Here is a 15,971-nt window from a genome sequence, read left to right on the forward strand (position 1 = left end):
GCATGAGGAAGCCATTCATGGAGATGATGTTGTGTGTCCTTCTGTACATGTGTTGACTTTCTGTGTGTTGTTCTTATTGGTTAATAAATAAAGATGCTTTGACCTATGACAGGGCAGAATAAAGCGAGGCAGGAAGTCTGAACAAAGATATGGAGAGAGAGTAGGTGTAGACAGAGAGACATCATAAAGCTGCCGAAGAAGAAAGACACAGCCCCTAGTCAGAACTTTACTGGTAGATCACAGTCTCATGGTAATTCACAAAATAATAGAAATGGGTTAATATAAGATGTAAGAGCTAGAAATGTGCCTAAGTTATTGGCCAAAGAGTATCGTAATTAATACAGTTTTTGTGTGATTGTTCTGATCTGGGCAACCCAGAAAAGAATGAGCAGTCTCTCCCTTCAAAATGGCACCCAGTGTGGGACAACTACATTCACATAAAATCTGAGAGAATTTGGGAAGAAATTCTAGACACAAAAGAAAAAAGTTAAACATGACTTCTTGATAGCTGTATTTTTTTCAGATTTGCTCTGTTCACTAGAAGCAAGCAGAAGCATGATTCCTTTAAGAGAAGGCTTCCCAACTCATCAGTAACAGCAAAAACTGTGTGGCTTCTTTAAGGGAAGGCTTCCCAGTTCATGTTGGCAGCATCAACTCTGAATCTTTTGGGAGGTCCCATACTTAAATGGGGTCTGTGGGCAGTGTGTTACAAATTGTCTAATGGAGACATAGACATGCTGTGTCCCTGAAGCTGGGACAGAGAGAATGACTTGCAGAATTGGTGGTAAACATACCTCTGCCTTGTTGGACTGGGCAGAGCAAGCAGACAGGACTGTGGAGTTGATCTTAGCCACATCCACTTATCATTTTTTAAAAAAAAGGTGCTCTGGTCAGAAAATGATTACAGATATGCAATAAAGACAGATTCAGATGAAAAAGACCTCTAAATGGGTCACAGTATTGGATAAATGTACGAAGGCTTGGGAGAGAGAAGAAAAAGAGTATAGACAGTTGAAATAAATAAAACAAAGTCTTCAAAGAAACAGTAAAAGTAATATAAAAGAGTATAGTCATAGAATAAATGAATGAAGAAAAATAAGCCTCGTAAAGATGGAATATGCACAGAGAGTCTGGATTATGCATATTATTGTGTTTTCTTTGAATTTTTTGACTTCAGAGAGACATTTCTTTCTTGGGGTTGCTAAGCCAACATATATGTTTTAAAGGTATCTTGACTTCAAAGTTTGAGTCTAAGGATATGCTACTTTAAAAAAGAGATTATGCTTTTGTTTCCACAGAAGATGAGAACCTGTGGATTCCTTACAGGTTAATGTGGATGAATGGAACAAGACCATCTGAAAGGTGTTGGCAAACCCTAAAAATTACTTCACCCAACAAACAGTAGGAAGCAGTTTGGAGGAAACAATGCCCAAATTCTCAAAATGATTGTTTATAAATGTTTGTTTTTATTTAAAGGTGAATATGACATACATATATATATATATATATATATATATATATATATATATATATATATTTACTATGTTAAAGTTAAAACCTTTCTTCTTATTTAGACAGAAAAGGGGAGACAATGTGGGATGTCCTTCTGTATATATATTACTCTTATTGGTTAATGACTAAAGCTACTTTGGCCAATGGAAGGGCAGAATAAAGCCAGGTAGAAAAATCTGAACAGATATATATATAGAGAGAGAGAGTAGGTGGAGTCAGAGGGTGCCATGTAACTGCCAAAGGAGAAAGATGCCAGCTGCCAGCCAGAACCTTACTGGTATGCCACAGACTCATGGTAATTCACAGAATAATAGAAATGGGTTAATTTAAGATGTAAGAGTTAACTAGAAATATGCCTAAGCTATTGGCCAAACAATATTCTAATTAATACAATTTCTGGGTTATTATTTGTGTCTGGGTGTCCAGGAAATGAATGAGCAGTCTCCACCTACATGGAAACAGTCCATGTTCCTAAAGGCAAAGCGAGGATGGTGTAGAGCATTTGTCTAACATGTGTGAGACCCTGGGTTAAATCTATAGTACAGGAAACAAAAAGGCGAAGTTGTTCAAAAGTTATAGAATAGATAAGTATGTGCCTGTGATTGCAAGCAAATCTTATTACATAGCCTGGCATAAAGCATGAACTGAAATTATATTAGAATAAAGTCAAGGTTACCTATTTCACAATCATCAGAAAAAAAACTACTGAATAAAATTATGATTCTTAATATTCACTTACATGTCTACTGACTTCATTATTTTGTGATAAGTAATGTCTGGTTTTCAGTGCAATGTCGTTTTAAATGAATCCCAGTTCCTTTTCAAATGTTCCTTCATCTCTGAACAGCAGTATATATGTTCCTATGACAAAATACCTGAGGGAAAGAAATGAGGAAGGATTTATATCGGGCTCAGGGTTTCAAATGGTCCAGTGTGTGCCTGCTTGGCTCCATGTTCTTGTACAGAGCCTCACAGCAGACAGGAGTGTAGCAGAAGAGAGCTGCTCACATTGTTGTGAACAGAAAGCAGACTGAGGCCGGAGATGGTTAGTGATGATATGCCCTCAGCTACCCACCTCCACTACCTACTTACTTCAGCTAGGACCCATATCCGGAAGTTTTCATTCCTTCCCAAATATCACCATCCGCTGGAGACCATCCAATTACATCACAAACATTTGGGGAAATGTTTCATATTCAAACTACATCAACCACAATCTCTAATGAGGTTCTTACAAAGCATTCCTGGCTATCACACTTTGATAGACCCATTACTGATATTGTCAGCCGTGACATAACACATTCTCCTCCCATTGATTTTTGTTTGAGATTGTTCCTAACCAAGAATGTTCTTAGGGAGGAATAAGCTTCCAATCATAATGTACAAATTTGTTTTGCTCTCCTTAAGGACTCATCATAATATTGGGTAATGGTAGAGAATACTAAAAACAACAGGATTTGGTACTCAGAGTTGCAAAGATAATTAGATACTTCTTGTTTGTTTGTCTATATTGTTTTTTGAGACAAAGCCTTGCCACATAGCCTTGGCTAGCCTAGAACTCAATATATAGACCTGGCTGGTGTAGAACTTCTGAAATTAGCTTTAGTTACATAGTAAGACCCTCTTTCAAATACAATTGTGGTCACACATACAAGAATTTGAGTTAAATATTTATTGGAAAATTAAATTTTAAGATTTAAAATCAAGTGCATATTTTCTCTGTCTCTTGTGAAATACAGCTCTCCTTAGTCAACAAATGTACATACACCCCTTATACAAACCTCTCTGGCTTTTTCTTCCTTCACCTTTTGATGAGAACGAGTAGCTATGAGAAGTTTCCTCTTGCAGTTTTCCACCTGAGCATTGATGGGAGTGTAACACACTCTTCGAACTCTATAAACTGAAGCTTTGAATCAGAGCTAATTTGAGCCCAGTTGCCTTGCTGGGGTTTCACTGAACATACCAGTGGGCTATAGGATTTCTCTAAGTTAGGAGGGTAGAAATGGTGGAGGGGAGCTGTCCTTGCATTAGAGGGGAGTTGTTTTTCTTTTCTTTTCTTTCCCTTTTTTTTTTTTTAACCACTGCATGACTGGGAAACTGTTTTTCTGAATCCTTTGAATTCTTTGGTCTTGCAAATGTAAAAACTTTTCTGAATTTTGACAAAGTATTGGAATAAAAGTCAAATATTTCAATTTATTGAATGTGAGAAAGCACTAAAGCAATTCCCAGTCAAATGTATCTAAAACATCCACCATATAGTTTGACTATCTGCAATGACTGAATTTGCTCAATCATTTATTTTGCAAGATTATTTGTTGGCATTATGAGTTGGAACAAACTGATTTACAAGAGAAAGAGAAGGCAGTACCCCAATATACAGGGACACTTACCTTTCTGCTCCAGATGTGTCCAAACATCACAGCTGTGCAGCAGAGCTAGCTGTGGATTAGGTTTGTTTGCCTGATATTTTTTGACCTGCAAAAGGCTATTTAAATGAACTTTCCAAGTTAAAAAAAATAAAAAAACACACTTCTCTCCCTGTTGTCCTTGGAAGGGAGCTCAAAGCTGTGGCTGTGGCTGTGTCAGGGTGCTAAGTAAGCTTCCTCCAACTCTGAAGAGCAGAAGAAACTTTCTCTGGGACAGAGGGGACTGAGGGATCCAAGGAGATGGAGGTGGTGCAGTCTTCACAAAGATTCAGGTCCTAAACTGTTATATCTACATACAATGTTCAAAATGAAATTTTGTAAATGGGGGAATTTTGAAGGGTTGGTGGCACCGTGCCAACACCTGTCCATCTGTCTTTATGGGCGATATCTTGTTGGCACAGATGACTAATGTTGGAAGTGCCTACATCCTAGGTGGCTTATCCCAGTGGCTTTACTTGGCTCTCCCATATTACTTATGTACAGTACACCTTCAACTCTACTCTCAACGTTTTGGTATTTCTTGTAAAGATAATTGTGAATTGACAGCAATAATTTTACAATGAAATCTACCTCGATGAAAAATATTTTGATAAAAAACTTTTTTACTCAAAAAAGAGGACAATTTTTTTAATGGAAATAAAGGTGAAACTGTTCTATTTCTTTCAAATATATTGGAAACTTTCTCCGTCTCTTCATGTAATTATAAATCAAGGGCTCTACAATGAAACCTAAGCATTTCACACAGAGGGTCAAATACTCAGATATCCACTAGGAAGAAAGCCACATTATTACATTGTAGTGCACATGTCTGCTCAAGTAAGCTTTTGTTTGAGCCTATGGTGTGTAATGTTTCACTTTTGCTTGACAGGACGTAAAAGGAAGCCACTAAATCAATTAAGTAACCATAAAAAAAAAGAGAATCTAAAACTTGGACCCTGAGACAAAACATCGAAAAACAAAAGTCATTTATCCAATGATTTTATCCTTTTTAACAAGACCTGAATATGGTAGAGTAGCTGGATTTGTTTTAGGCAAGAGGGGTAGAAAAATATGAATTACAAAGAGAGAAAGAGAGAGACTTATACATGTAGGAATACAAACAGGCACAGACATACACACGCATGAGTACATGCATACACCTTTCCTCAGAAATAGTAGGTATTGAGTGAGGTGATTCACACCTGTAATCCCAGCACTTTGGAGGCTGAGGTAAGAAGATTTCTGTGAGTCTGAGGCCACACTAACCTGCAGAGTAAGTTCCAGGTTAACCTGAGCTCATATGAGATCCTGCCTCCACAAAACATTAAAAAAAAAAAAAAATGAGTCATTGAATCCTGCATTTAAAAAAAAAAAAAAAAAAACATGCCAGTTTAAGAACTGGCTCAGTAAAAATGGCAAATCTAAACTGCTACTTAGTAAGGACGGCCTGTGTGTGATTCAGACTTTCCACCCTTGTTCGGGGAGCGGGAGAGCCGTGCTGTGTCAGTTTGCCTCGCTTCCCTCCAAACCCACTTACCAACAGAGGTTACTACAGGGTGAGAAGGGAGAGGGGCTGAGTCATTTCAGTGGTTCAGATTTTAGAGGCAACAGAAAACATTTTGTATAATATTAAATTTCCTTTCAAGGTCCAGCCATTAACCCATTTGCCAGTTACTTCTCAGATCTGCCTGGCGCATGCAGTGCCTGCTTGCATTTAGAATAACTTGGAGAAACCCTCTGCAAAGAAGTCAGGAGCGACAGAACAAAGAAAACAACCGGACTCTTTCAAACCTGTCTTCCGTTGCATTTATTGTTACAAGTTTCAATGCTCAACTTGTGCTTCCTCCTCCAGGCCCTCTGTCCCACCTCTCTCCCACACAGCCTTCTGAAAGATAAAAATATGTGAATGCTATCTTTGTCTACTCAGCCTTTAGAGTAACAGCAGCAGCTTTGAATATCTTCCAGTATAATTAATTTAACCCCGTGACATCACTGATGGCTGTGACTCATACTGTGTAGTACTTTGGGCTCACAGTGTTTTCTTGTTCGAGGTTTCCACGCCCCAGAGAGACAGATAAAAGGGGAGGTGCGACTCTTCCCTTCATACAGCTGAGAAAAAGGTGCCTCACAGAACAGGTGACTTCTGAAGCCAGCTGGCCCGCAAGTGGGAGGGCTGGTTTGTCTGCTTTGACTATGCTTCCTTGCCTCCAGAGCTTCTGTGACTCTTCACCTGCAATGTTTCCAGCATGTTCTGCACTCACATTATCCTCATGGAACATGAGAGTGGTACGTGGACAGAACAAGAGAGTGTGGAGATTCTCGAGACACATCGCCCCACATACGCAGGCCCATCTATCCCTCTGCCAAGAGGGCACATAAGCCTTCACAAGAAACATCACATAACTGCATAGCTTCCACTCAGGGAAGAGACAACACTCTGAACAGGACGAGGGGTGCCCGCAAGAAACAATGATAGTCTACGGTGTATGCCTCCCAGTTTGTGAAAGAAAAAAACAAACAACTTTTACCTAGATGCCATAGATCCTGAGGCCACATCTTACCTAATTTTATATCCAAATGAGCTCCATGCTGTGAGCACAGTAAGCATTCAGTAAATACTGGGTTTGTTGTGAAGCACTTAGCAGGAAAGCTTGTAGAAGGTTTCTTCTGGGTGGCATGATCTCTCCTATGCCTTCTCTTTGCTGAAGCCCTTCCTGTTCTTGTCACTAAGAGCACAGCACGTCTCCAAGAGGATTGTGTTTTGGTCTGAAGACTGTTTGAGGCCCAGTAACCGGTCTCTTTGCTTTTTCACCCCGCTAAGCCCTGTGAGTCAGCAGTGTCTACTGTATGAGGAGTCTGCCCTCAGCCGTGTCTACTGTACGAGGAGTGGTCTGCCCTCAGCCGTGTCTACTGTATGAGGAGTAGTCTGCCCTCAGCCGTGTCTACTGTATGAGGAGTGGTCTGCCCTCAGCCGTGTCTACTGTATGAGGAGGAGGAGTCTGCCCTCAGCCGTGTCTACTGTATGAGGAGGAGTGGTCTGCCCTCAGCCGTGTCTACTGTATGAGGAGTGGTCTGCCCTCAGCCGTGTCTACTGTATGAGGAGTGGTCTGCCCTCAGCCGTGTCTACTGTATGAGGAGTGGTCTGCCCTCAGCCGTGTCTACTGTATGAGGAGTGGTCTGCCCTCAGCTGTGTCTACTGTATGAGGAGTGGTCTGCCCTCAGACGTGTCTACTGTATGAGGAGTGGTCTGCCCTCAGCCGTGTCTACTGTATGAGGAGTGGTCTGCCCTCAGCCGTGCTCTAAACAAACCTCATTGTTGCTCTGCTACACAGAGACACCACTCACTCATTAGCAGACTGCATTAGAGCTATGATTGCAAACCTTTTTCTAACTATATCTTCAAACTGATTCTGTAACTTGCCAGTCATTATTACTCAATGGAGAATCCCCGTCCTCTTAAAAGGCAGAGGCAAGCAGATCTGGGTCAGGTTGATGCCAGCTGCATCTACTAGCTAGTTCCAGGAGAGTCAGAACTTCATAGTGAGACCCTGTCTTAAAATAAAATATTTAAAGAAACGTAAACATGTAAACATATGTCTAATATATATGGATCGATGAATGTAAACCCAGAAAATAAGTCGAGTTATCCCATAAGAAATGTTATACATTAACTTGACTCAATCAAGTAGTGACCCTCTTCCCCAAGAAGCAAAAGTGGTCTTGTATGGAGACGGCAGATAATATACAAATTTCACAAGTAAGTGGTGAGCTCAAGTCACAATCAGGACAGAGTGGGGACTAAGACCATTGGAGTTATTAGAACTTCTATTCAAGCTGCCACTGCTGAGTAGAACAAGCCACCATCAGCCATGTTGCTATTTTGCCCACAAGTCACTTCATTTAGTATCCAAAATCCAAATTTGAAAGAAAATTCAATTAACTTAGCTGTAGTCATAGGTTCTCTCCTTCGGTTTAAGTTTAAAGGGTTTACACCTCATCCAGTACACGACCTGAGACTGAAGGATGGATGAGGTCAGGACAGAAGTGAGCTGTGTCCCTGGACTTGGGCTGTGCACTCTGGGCAGTCACAGCATAGACACAATAGCCGCTGTGGAACTCTGTCCTCCACAAGCCCACTGCCGTCTAAAATGCAGAGTGTGATTACCTATATGTGACTCTCCCAAGACTGGGGTCACTAGCATTCTCTCATGAAAGCTGGGGAGGCTCACAAGGCATACAGGGTCTCTCTCCTCCCTGAAGATACATTGGTAGTTAACAGCTGTTGGGGAAGAAAGACTTTTCTTCAGTTGAATAGCTGCCCATAAACTGTCTACAGTGCTATGAGTAACCTATCAGCCAGCTCACTGGTTCACAAAAGCTTGATTTTGGTGAAATCTTTCCCCCATCTGTAATTGCCCTCTCTCTCTCTGAGGGAAATAGACATTGACTCTCCAAGAAGTCACATATCAACAGTTCTTCCCCCTCTGTGCCCACTATCCTGGTCTTCTATTCATATGTCTTCTCAAATACCTCCAGGAAGTTGGCTATAGTGGCCCACATGTAGAATCCCAGGACTTGGGGGATGAGGCAGGAGAATGGTGAGTTCAAGGCTAGCCTGAATTATAAATGTGAGACTCCATATCAAAATAAAATATAGGACAAAGTGTAGATGGCAGATCTGTGTGATCCCAGCACTCAGGAAGTCAAGGAATAAGACAAATTCTTGGCTAGCCTGATCTATGTAACATATTCCAGTCAGTCAGGAACACATAGTGAGACCCTGTGGTAGTTTGAATGCAATTGGGTCCCATAATGATGGAGGATGATCTTCTATCAATCTGTTGATTTCATTGGTTAATTAATAAAGAAAACTGCTTGGCCTGATAGGTCAGAACATAGGTGGGTGGAGTAGACAGAACAGAATGCTGGGAAGAAGGGAAGTGAGTCAGATGCAATGAAGCTCTGACCCAAGATGGACGTAGGCTAGAATCTTCCCAGAAAGCCACCCCTCATGGTGCTACACACATTACTAAATATGGGTTAATCAAAATGTGAGAGTTAGCCAGTAAGAGGCTGAAGCTAATGGGCCAAGCAGTGTTTAAATGAATACAGATTGTGTGTTGTTATTTTGGGGCATAAGCTAGCCAGGTGGCTGGAAGCTGGGCGGGACGAAAAGCAGGCTTGCCCTCAGCTCATCACTACAGAATGGCACCCAATGTGGTGCTCAAACCCACAACCCTGAGAGGGAGAGGCACTATTAAGAGATGTGTCTTTGTTGGAGTAGGTATGGCCTTGTTGGAGGAAGTGTATCACCGTGGGGTTGGGCTTTGAGGTCTCCTATGCTCAAGCCATGTCCAGTGACATAGTTCATTTCTTGTTGCCTACAGATCAAGATGTATTAACTCTGGGCTCCTTCTCCAGCACCATATCTGCCTGTACACCACCATGTCCCTCCATGGTGATATTGGACTAAACCTCCAAAACTGTAAGCCACACAATTAAATGTTTTCCTTTATAAAAGTTGTGATGGTCATGGTGGCTCTTCACAGCAATAGAAACCCTAAGACAAGCAGAAAAAGGGAGGATCTTCTGAGTAAATTGGGAGCATGAGAGGGGTAGAGGGAGGGCATAAGGGGAGGAAGGAAAGGGAACAGGAAAAATGTATAGCTTAATAAAAGCAATAATTTAAAAAAACAAAAAAGAAACCCTAAGACAAACCCTATCTCAAAAAAAAAACTCATAAAATAAAACCCCAAGAAAAATATAATGTAACTCTTTTGTTGAGTGTGCACTCACCATCCCCACACATACACACACAGAGAGATCATGTAAATTCTCAGGGCTTCCTTGTTTCTTGGGCTTCTTGTGATGCACCCACTGCCCCTGCAGGCTCGTCATGACTCTGCTTCACTGTATGGTAAGTTATGCATGAGATTAGGAAATTCAATCACCATCTATTGTGAACTGAATCATACCCTAGTCCCTGAGATTTAAGTATTGAAGTTTTAATGTCTAGCATTTCCAAATGGGCCTTATTCAAAGAGAAGTTCTTTCCAGAGGTGTTTAAGTTAAAAGGCAGCCACAAGCAGCAGCCTACCCTAATCATGGCTGATATTCTCACAGATTATATAAAGAAATGTGAAGAGACACCTCAAGAATCAGCTTCTGCAGGGCACCAAGGAAAGGGACCTCAGTGAAACCCGCATGAGTCGTCAAAAGGAGCCAACCCAAGCACCTCTTCTATGTGTAACATCTACCTTTTCAGCCACTTCGTTGACTGTGCTTGACAAGAGAAGTTCTAGCAAACTTTTGCATAATAACTGGGAAGAGGAAGAAAAGTTCAATGCTATAAATAAGCAAGCAAAAAGAAATACTTTACAGTATAATACAGCAAGAAATCAGGAAAATAGAAACTCCATTGCTCATGCTTACTAATCTCTACTTCACAAATATCTTAAGCTCTTTTCATATTGAGTATTTTCTCCTGAACTTCAGACATAGCTCTAAGTATTTGTTTGTTTATTTATTTACTAATTTATTTATGCATGCATGCATGTATATGATTTGTATGTGCAGGCACAAATGCTACAGTGCATATATGGGGGTCCAATTCTGTGGAGTTGTTTCTCTCCTCCCATCTTTATGCTCTGGGATTTGAACTCAGGACAAGAGGCATGCATGACAAACCCCTTTTGCCAGCGAGGCATCTGGTCAACCCCACAATGTCTTCTTAAAACACAGTTCCAGCAGTAGTTCTGCTGCTCTTGCTTTTAATCAGAAGCAGAACCACAGTATCAGCACACTTCATGAGAAATTCAGTCCTTTCGCATTCATACCCCTCAAAATATGGCCTCTTCTCTTAGCACGTCCTCAGCTTGGCAGATTCCCGGCATGAAGAGAACTCTCGATTACTCAGTGATAGCTAACAGTGCCTAGATTTTTAAAATCTCCCTGCTAATCTCTGGAAAATGCATCATCAACAAACATTTATGAAACATTAGTTACTGGTGTTTCTGTGTCTGAAACTAGTAGATTCAAAAGCATCGCTTTTATCTTCAAAGCTCAAGAAGAAACAAACACATAAGTATGTGGCTTTAATAAAATACACTCAGGATTCTGTAGACAGGACCTCAACCAACTGAAGATTGAAAATATGTTTTATTGTGTCTGCCCTGAACACGTGCATATTTTAAAAAAATATTTATTTTACCTTTAATTATGTGTATAAATGTGAGGGGGTGTGTGTACATGTGAATGTATGTGCCTGATGAGTCCCAAAAAGGGCATCAAATCAACAAAGGCTGGATTTACAGGTGGTTGTGAGACACTGTAGTAATTCCATTGTTTTGGATTTCTTAAGTGATATAGAGCTGACTTAAAATTCATAAGAGTCTGTACATGGGGCATGTACAACTACTACATCATTGGTATAAGGAGTTTGAGAAAAAAATGTCATTGGATATCTGATCTGTAGGCAGATGACAGATCTGTGTGTGGAATGCAATAGCCTACGCAGAATAAGCTGTATCTACCACAGTATTTCAAAGGAAGAAATTTTTAACTATGTCCATGTGTATTTAAAATTTTAAATACATCCACCCTAGCCTTGACCCAAGGCTTGGCTATAACATCCCCCACAAACAGTTGCTAGTGACTTGTTCAGACAAATGCCACCCTGCTTTGTTTCCAGGCAACATAATCATTTTGACTACTGGCAGTTCCTTTCTGTTCTTGTTTGCTGGCAAACGCAGTGTAAAAGGCATGGAGGAGGGAAGGTCATTACAAAATTGTAAATCACCCTGAACAACTGTCTACAGGAATCATTTTTTGATGCTCTTCTGGGTTACACATAGAAATATAAAATGTGAATTTCTCACATTCGTCCCTTAGCTACCTAAGGACAGAAATCCGAATATATTTGTCTAAAGCAAAGCATGTTTCCAAGGAGGTCTATCTACCCATTCAGTTGTTATTAAGATGATTCCATTATTATTCATTATTCCAAGTTCCAAGAAAAAACCTAAGTTGGGTCAGATAAGAAGACAGCTAATTAAATAACTATGGTTAATGTATCCAGGCTTAATTATACAGTTTCTAGAAACTGTCATGCAAAATCAGAGCTCAATTTAAGAATAAATATTATTAATCGCATTGATGATTGGCATTAGAGAAACAAAACCAAGACTAAGAAGGGAAAAGATTGGTATCTCTCTTGGACTCAGTTTCAACTCAGTTGACAGAGATGTTAAACTCTCCATTTCTGAAGATATAATATTGTGGTGTGTATGTATGTGTTCATATATGTAAATGTGTATATGTTTATCTACATGTATGTTTGTCTATGTGTATATTTGTATATGTGTATCTATGTGTGTATTTGTGTATTGTGTGTTTATACGTCCATATGTGTGTATTTGTGTATGTGTGTGTTGTTGAGGAAGCAAACCCAGACTCTTTTACATCCTAGGTAAGATTCTACTTCTGAGCTACATCCCCTATCCCTATTCCTATTAATAAAGGTAGCATCTCCAATTTTAGAATACACACACACCGTGGTGTATGTACTGTGTACACTGTGACAGAAACTAAGGGATTACTCAGTCTGGGGAAATCAGGAGAGATGGGAATGGATGTGTAGGCTATGATCTTATGTCTTCAAGATGATGAGAAGATGTCTATCTTCTCGTTGAATTTGCAGCAGCACAAAGTCTGGCCAGGACCAAAAAAAAAAAAAAAAAAAAAAAAAAAACCTCACTTATCCTTTGGCTTCAGCAACAGAAGTAGCCAAATTAAAATGTAGCAGATACCCCCGAGTCACATGTCCCAGTTCCCCATCTGGATATAGACTCAGCCTCCTGGTTTCTGTCAAAGAATTGTTTATCCCAGCTTTCTAATATTTCACTCAGAGAGATGTAACTCTTTAGAGACAGAAACAATACCTGGGATTCCATGTGTGCACTCTCGAGAGTGTGAATGTATGCAGAGATCCTGAGAGAGTCACATGATACCTGCTGGCTGTGAAATCTGATGTGGTGAGAATGCCTGTCAGCTCTAATCCCATCCGTTTCCTTCTCTCTGTACGAAGGCATCGAACTAGCACAACAGTACCGATGTCTAGCTGTGGAGTTGACAAACCTCCATTCCAGTCCTGGTTCTTCCGTTTGCTAGGTAGGCAATCTTGGACTAATTAGCCACACTTAGCTTTAGTTCCCTAGTGTATAAAACAGGAAATAAAAGAACCCTTGCCATGACATCTTCCAATAAGAAAAGCACAATGATATTCGATGAGGATTATGATTGCAGATGGGACTGAGTGCTTACAGTGACGCCAGGCTCCGAATCAGCAGCAGAACACCAGTTTCTTCCCGCTCTCCCACTACACTGCTACCACTTGACTGTAGTCCGATGTCCTTCATACATTTCAGCTGCTTTGTGTGACATTGCCAAGACCGCGCCATGCCCCTTCTCTTCCTTCCCCCCCTATCATCTTACAAGACATCTACCACCCCTGGAAAAGTACCACTACCCCCTGTGCTGTTGCGTTTTATCCCAACTATTGTGCTATTGAGATTCACACCATGAGGATTGGCTTCCACGGGTTGCCCTGACAAAACACCACAGGCTTGGTTGCTTAACAGAAATTTGTTTTCTCACAGCTGTGGGGACTAGGAGGCTGAGGTCAAGACTGCCTTCTCATGGTATCCTCATAGGCTTGATTAATCAAGCCTCTCTTGACTAATCATATAAAAAACAACTGAGTTTCTGTGTGGGAAGACAGTTCAAGAACTGGCTCGTGTGACTCGGAAACTTGGCAAATCCAAAACCTCATAGGAGAGGCCAGTAGGCTTGAAACTGGAGAAAGAGCTAGAAGCAGCTGAAGTCCACCGTCAAGAGCAGACTGGGGCTCCAGCTGGTCATGGACAGGAAGTTGTCACTTAAGTCGGTTACAGATTAGACTTGCAGCCCCAGTGGGCAGTTGACAGGAAGCTGTGATTTGTGACTGCCGTAGAACCAGGAAGTTGCCTCCTGAGTCATCGGTAGAATCAGGAAGAGCCTGTCTCTCCGATGGAATCCAAACCAGTTAACTGGAAGAATTCCATCTGGCTTGGAGGAAGTCAGACTTACAGTCCAGGCAGGCCTTCAACCAATAACATAAGGTCTACCTGCATTATGGAAGGCAATCAGCCTTACTCAAAATCCATAGCCTCTAAAATGCCCTCACAGAAATGCCCCCCTCCAGTATGGTCTGAGAAAATAGCTAGGTACAAGGGCCGACAGATAGTGAAACTGAGAGCAAGCTGTCACACAGGTCTGTCCTCTGTGCACCTGCATCCCTGACGTCTCTGTCTAAATACCCTCTTTACTAGGACACCAGACAGATTGCATCAGGGCCCACACTAACAGGCTCCTTTTAACTCAATTGTCTTTTAGAAGTTCTTCCTTACAAACACAGTTCCAGTTTGATGTAATGGGATGAGAGCTTCCACGTATAGACTTTAGAAAGACACATTGCACCTCATAATAATATGATTTCTACGACCATTAACCCTATGTTTCCCTATCACTGCTACTGTGACCACTGGTCTTCTTGTACTAACAAACTTGGAAATCCCCGCTTGCTTCTGGTTCTATAAATTAGATTGTTTACAGATGGCACCACAAAGCTCCTAACAAGTCTGCAGGCAAGTTCAGCAAGGAAGAGATCACAGAATACAGTGCAGGCAGCAACTGGAGAGTATTTCAGCTGATAGGAATTTTGGCCAAAGGGAAAATGCCAGTTTGAGAAGTTGAACTGGGTGAATGGAAAAACCAACATCTCACCCCAAAGGGGTTTTCGTGTGTTCCTGGTTACCAGCTGGAGACTCATCCTGCCAAGGGAGCCCACATCCTCTGCTCTGATCTCTGCAGGTGTTTTAGCTAGATACCCTGGGATTCACCACTGGATGGACAGTAGGAATCTAAGGAATGTGTATTACTTGCTGCTTTTTCCAAGGCCTTCTTTTGTACTTTTATTTAACAATATTATGGCAATCCTTAGAAAGTAAGTGTGAAAATCTTGCTAGTGACTGGTGGTCAATCAGAATGGAGCACGCACATATACATTCTGCTTAACAGTTGTTGTTCATGGGAAGCACATGTGGGATTGTCTCAGATTCATTTTATAATTTTATATTATCTTATAAGAATATTAGATAATAACATCTGCAAAGATGAAGTCTGAGGCATTCTTAAATTTCTGCTTCCATTATGCCTCACTCAGTGGTTTTATTAAAATATACCTCTAATTAAAATAAAATTGAGTCATTATTCCCCTTGCCTTTTCTCCCTCCAGTCCCTGCCTTGTACCCCTTTGCTTTCTCTCAGATTCATGACCTCCTTTATTTCCTTAATTGTTATGATATATATATATATATGGTTATGTACATAAATATCAAATATATTTGATATATACATACCTAAATATGATATATCACAATGATATATATATGTATCCATACACACCTAAATATAAAATATATATAAATACATAAATACAAGTATAATGTTACTTGTATTTATATGATCTCATGGCGACCACTTAATATTCAATAACCCATAATTTGGGAGCTCTTCCCTGGAAAAGACTATTTCTCCTGCTCTCACTCATCATTCTTTAATTGCCTCTAGGTTTGGCTGGGGTTGAGCCCTCATGAGATTTCTCCCTTTCATGCTTGCATGGCTACTATTGCTTTTGTCCTTATTCAGATCCAGTTTAGGCAGCCGCGTTGGTGAGTACTTTGAGGTATGGCTTCCCTGACATTTCCAGGAGATACAATCTCACAACTTCTTGTCCCTTACAATCTTTCTATCCCTTCTTTTGCTCGCTCTGATTCACGACCCTCAGGTGCCAGTGTTGCTTGACACCATATTTCCCAGCAAGCATTTACTGAGTTTAGTAGAGAGAAGATTCTCCAGGTTCTGAAACTACATGTCAAACACAGTGATGCTGTGATGCGAAACAACCAAAGTTTGAGTCTGTAACTTAGCAAGAAATTGTGTCAAAATCAGTAGTCA

The sequence above is a fragment of the Arvicola amphibius genome, chromosome 1, assembly GCF_903992535.2.
Source record: "Arvicola amphibius chromosome 1, mArvAmp1.2, whole genome shotgun sequence".
In the NCBI taxonomy this organism is placed as follows: domain Eukaryota; kingdom Metazoa; phylum Chordata; class Mammalia; order Rodentia; family Cricetidae; genus Arvicola; species Arvicola amphibius.